This window comes from Lipotes vexillifer, unplaced genomic scaffold, assembly GCF_000442215.2.
Source record: "Lipotes vexillifer unplaced genomic scaffold, Lipotes_vexillifer_v1.1 scaffold589, whole genome shotgun sequence".
Lineage (NCBI taxonomy): Eukaryota > Metazoa > Chordata > Mammalia > Artiodactyla > Lipotidae > Lipotes > Lipotes vexillifer.
In genome coordinates this window covers 1879569-1885028 of record NW_006796123.1, presented here as the reverse complement: position 1 = coordinate 1885028, position 5460 = coordinate 1879569, and positions in this window count along the sequence as shown.

Below are 5460 nucleotides of genomic sequence, written 5' to 3'. Positions count from 1 at the left end.
TTGTTTCTCATAGTGGTCTTGGCAATTTCTTTGGGAGCTGAGACTTGAGATATATAGATTTTGTGTTCATGTCAGTCTTTTGTTCCCATATAAGTTTATTCTTGCAGCCGTCATTGTACACAATGACATCGGTATTTGCAAGGAGGGTCCCATTAGTGCCATCAGAAGGATACTGTGTTTTGCTTCCAGGCCCAGACAATACTGTTTGAAACCAGAGAAAGTCTTGCACAGTACACAAGCTTTCCAGATACTGTAAATACTTTCAAATGCCCCATGAATCTAAAAGATGTTGGAAATTCAGAGGACTGATCTTTAGTGGCACTAAAAATACTTATTTTAAAGAGAAACATTACAAATATATGGTACATCAACTTGGAGAAGTTTGGAGTGTCTCTTTGCATTTGTTCTTCTTCCAATCTTTCCAATGCCTCTACATATTTTCTCTTTTTGTATTTTATTTTAATTTTTTTTGGCCATGCCGTGTGGCATATAGGATCTATCTTAGTTCCCCAACCAGGGGTGGAAGCCATGCCCCCTGCAGTGGAAGCGCAGAGTCCTAACGACTGGACCACCAGGGAATTCCTTTCTCTTTTTTTAAATGAAATTTTCAGTATTATATTTCATTATGTATATACTACCATACTAGCACACTGCTTCTCCTCCGGAACTTTAATGCGTCAGAGTCCGCACACATATATATGTGTTTCAGTGAGTGTTCGGCAGCAGTCACACACACATCAGTGGTGATATGACATCTGAGCTGGCACATCTGAAAAGTATTAACTTACCCTAAGGATTTTTGAAGGTGAATGTTTATTCTTGCAAGATTTGGATGCTCTCTTAGAAGGGAAAAGTACTATGTACACACAGATGATATTAGGAAATACCGCTATCCGGGTTTACTGTAAATGGATTTGAGTTCTCCCCACGTACCCCATATCAGGTCACTTTCAATTACATAGTGAAAAAGTATTTAGAAATACTTGAAAAACCTTGAATGGCAGAAGTTCCCTGGTTGCCTAGTGGTTAGGATTCCAGGCTTTCACTGCCGTGGCCTGTGTTCAATCCCTGGGGTGAACTGAGATCCCGCAAGCCACGAAGCGAGGGCAAAAAAAAAAAAAAAAAAAAAAAAAATCTTGAATGGCTTCAAACTGAAATAGTTTACCAAGTCCAAGTTAACTCTTTTTCAAAGGCTAAACTTCTTGTCTACATACTGGTGCTCTCCAAGTGAAGACTGAAGGCAGATGGGTTCATACACAACACCCCTCCCTGCCCTGCAAAGAAGATGAAGTGTGACCAAGAGGTCCCTCACTGAGGACTCCACGGTGCCTCCAGGACCCTGTCGTCTGTCTCTAGCTTTTCTCCTTTGTTATCAGTCATTCCACTCCCTGGCCTTGGCTTCTGCTAGGACGGCCTTCTTCTCCCACCTATTATTGCTGAAGAGGCAGGGGAAGACCCAGAAGACTCCAGCTCTTCTATACTTGCTTCAAATACAATCAAACCTAAGACAGAACCGAGCTGGGTGCTCGCCGTCCTCTTTCCTCAAGTGGCCAGTTGGTGTCTCCAGATCTTTCAAGTTGAGTGACACCCAGTTCAATAGACTCCTCCCCAAGAATTCCCAGCCCCTACCATGTGGATTCCTTCAAAGACACACACGCGCGCGCGCGCGCGCGCGCACCTACAGATACACAAAGACACACAACTACAACGACAATAACAGCAACAGTAGCACGCAAGAAAATAGTGAGTTTTGCTTGGGTGGCAACACGCTTGCATGACTGCTGAGGAGTTCTAAGTTGAAAAGCCCACCATCAATGTAATGAAAATAGCATGCTTTTCGATGGGAAATAGGTGGGTGACTTGGCCCTTCCTGGGCAGATCACACAATAGCTCCAGGTTGACTTTCGATAAGGAACATGGCAGAGTTCAATGTTCTTGTTAGATAGAAATGTCACAGATCAGCTCCTGGAAACTTTTCTAACCCTAATCGGCCTCAGCCTGTTTATTTTCAAATCTACATGTCGCCCTTTTAGGCAGGTTTCCAGGAGGATCATCTGGAGATGAGTGTATTTCCAGCTTCCTCCCCTTCTAATAATGGCCAAGAAGAAACTGACCAAACCAAAGGGATTGTACTTTAAGCATCTATGGCACTTTTGCTGGAATTTTCCACAAGTTCTTTATTCTAAGTTATACGATTTCAAATTGTACCCAGTTCTGAATTATTTGAATTATTCCCGCACGTATGTATTACACTTGTTTCATTTTCAAGTATTTCGGTTTGTGTACCCAGAAGTGAGAGATGTTTTTAGCTGATATAAATATAGTGTCGGCTGGCCAAGTGCAGTCTGTCACCAAGGTCCTCTGCCCACTGAGCGAGACCGTGTCGCCTCCCAAATCAGCTTCCTAATGAGATGGAGATGTTCTTCACTGATTTTTACTTTTTCCAATGCAACTAATGCATGGTTTACTTCAGTATTAGGCTCCAAGTAGATAGCTTTTTGACATCAGTTTTTTTCCTCCACTTTTAAGAATGTGTCTCTGGAATTGTCTCTGGAAGCCTGAACAGTAGGATGTGCTTTCATGCCTTACCTGGAGCCAATTTGTAGGGGAAAATGTTTGTGTGTTGTTCTCCTTAAGGAGAGCTGTGTTAAATTAAACGGAATGCTCCTTTCCAAATGCATTTGCATACAAAATTTAATAATGTTAAATGGCACTCTGTGGGATAGATATGGGGAAATATTACTTGCATATATCAGTAGTCTAGTACAGCTCATTCTGGTTATATGCAATCCTTAGCATGTGTCTGTTCTCTTCATTCTTTCTGGCAGGGCATGTGCATCTAGATGATCTAGAAGCCATTCCAAAGCATCAGGATAGAAGTTAAAAATAAGTGAAGCCAAACCCAGCAACGTTTTATGCTGTTCAGTATTTTGATCCTTTGAAGAGATGTCAAATGCAGGCTTAGATCACATTTACATGAAGCTGATCTATCCTGATTAGGACCCTAGGACCAGGAGAGATTTCCTGGACTTGTCCAGAGCAACTGTTTCTCCTTCACCTTGAAGCAATGTCTCTCAGCCCACTAAATGACAAATCAAACAAGTGGTTTTAGGAATTCTCAGAAAGGTGTTCATATTCTATGTAGTATTTCTTGTCGTCGTGAAGATATTGAAATGTCTTACTAACTTCCCTGTTCATTTCCTATCAGTGAACCATCCATAGATTGAAAAAGATTTGTCTCACTTTGTTTGAATAAACATGGATCTTGCTTATCTAGTTCTTGGTTGGGAAGGTCTTTTGGGGTGCAAAAATCCCCATCAAAAGGACAGTATATGAAGGGAAACAGATAGGAACTTACTAAAATTTAAACTTGATTTTAAACACTGTATTACATCCTAAAATCAGAAGTAAATCAGATCTTTGTGGGGACGTCAGTGTTGGCTGTGCTGACCAGTGAGAGGGTAGGCTCTGAGACCCAGATTCTGGGGAGGGGTTGCGGAAAGCCCAGCCTAGGAAAGTGCCTGAAATGTCATAGGCACTTGGCCCCCTGTGGTTGGGACCCAGTCACCCTGCATGACAAAGCTCGCTTTGTAAAACATCATCAGTGGTGTGCAGCATGGGTGAGGATGCTTTGTCCCCTAGAGCTGTTCCAGTCTCAGTCTCTGCAACTCCACAGGGATAATCCCAATTGCATAGGCCCCAAGAATATGCTCCTCCTTGTTTGCAGAAGGCGCATACTCAATCCTTTATATGCTGGAAATAACTCCCTGTGAGAAGTTGTGTCCGTATTTACCCCTAGGGCCTAACTCTGGGGGAGTGGGGCAGCCATGGCTGAGTGGAACAGCTGCCGGAGAGCCGGATGTGGTTGGTGGTAAGAGCCCCGAATGTGGTTGGTTGAGTGTCTCTGGTCTAGACCACGGATCTGCTTTCAACTATCTCATCACATTGCTGGCCTTCCACGCCCGTACTGAAAAGGCGATAGTAAACCGCCTGTGATCTAGTCTCAACAAGAGCGTCTAAAGGTTAAGCACTCCATTAGTGCCTTCACTCAAGCTGGCGGACAGAAAGCTTCACACTTGGGTTTAAAAATTGCCTAAATTAGGTTGTGTTTTAATGCTGTACCCTCGATTTTTAAGGGGGACTCTGTGTGGCATCCTCGCCTATAGAACTCATCTCTCAGTGTTCCCCAAATGAGACCCCACCAGCATGAGTTCCTTGTGAAATTAATACAAGAAAAATACATTTGCTTCCCTGAGGAACTAGTGCATTTCTTCTTATCTAATAATAAGACCATATCTCCCTTTCTTTGCTTTGGCTGCCCGGGGACTTCAAGCCAAATTTTTAGGTGTGTGGCTATATGAGCCCATGTGGCCATTGTATTTTCATTCTTTTATCATTGTTCCTTCTTTTCTTTCTTTTTCCTTTCTTCATGAATTTATTTATTTTAGTCTTACCCTCATCAATTACTCTGAGAAAAGAGGCAGAGATACATTATTTATTTTATTTTATTTTTTTGCGATACGCGGGCCTCTCACTGTTGTGGCCTCTCCCGTTGCGGAGCACAGGCTCCGGACGCGCAGGCTCAGCGGCCATGGCTCACGGGCCCAGCCGCTCCGCGGCATGTGGGATCTTTCTGACCGGGGCATGAACCCGCGTCCCCTGCATCGGCAGGCGGACTCTCAACCAACCACTGCACCATCAGGGAAGCCCTATACATTACTATTGTTAAAAAGTAGAACAGTGGTAATTTTCAAAGTAAAGATTGTTTCACCTCAACATGATTATTGACCAATTTCTAATGACAACACTATGAATCATATTAATTGAGCTGCATATGGTGTTTTTTTAAAGTATTATATATTTACATTAAAACACAGTAGATAAAATAAAAAACCACTTTTGTGTTTTGGTAGATTTAAGTTTCAGGAATTTGTCAATTCTACTTCTGAAAGACATATTACACCCTTTTGAAAGAACTGATATGGAATCCGAAAATCTATGCAGCTACTATCAGAGATTGAATCCTTCATTTTAAAATAAAGAATCAAAAATGAAAAAGAAAAGTTATTGATATTAGCTCAACGGCACTAATTTGCAGATACATGACTGAAAAAAAAACAGTGGCTGAAAATCAAAAAAATTGTAAGAATTTAGTCACGGTAATGGCCTAGTTTCAAATCACAGAACAGCGTTTTCCCCCTATTGTCACTCCCCTTTTTCTTTTCTTTCCTTTTTCCTCTTCGCTCCTTCTTTCCTTTCCTTTCCTTTCCTTTCCTTTCCCTTTTCCTTTTCCTTTCCTTTTCCACCACTCTCTTACTCAGAAACTTTTCTTTCTTCTTAGTCAGAGAATAGAGAATAGAGATCTATTTGCAGAGAACATCAAGGTCGTGCAATAAGAAGTAGGTAGTGGGCTTCCCTGGTGGTGCAGTGGTTGAGAGTCCGCCTGCCGATGCAGGGGAC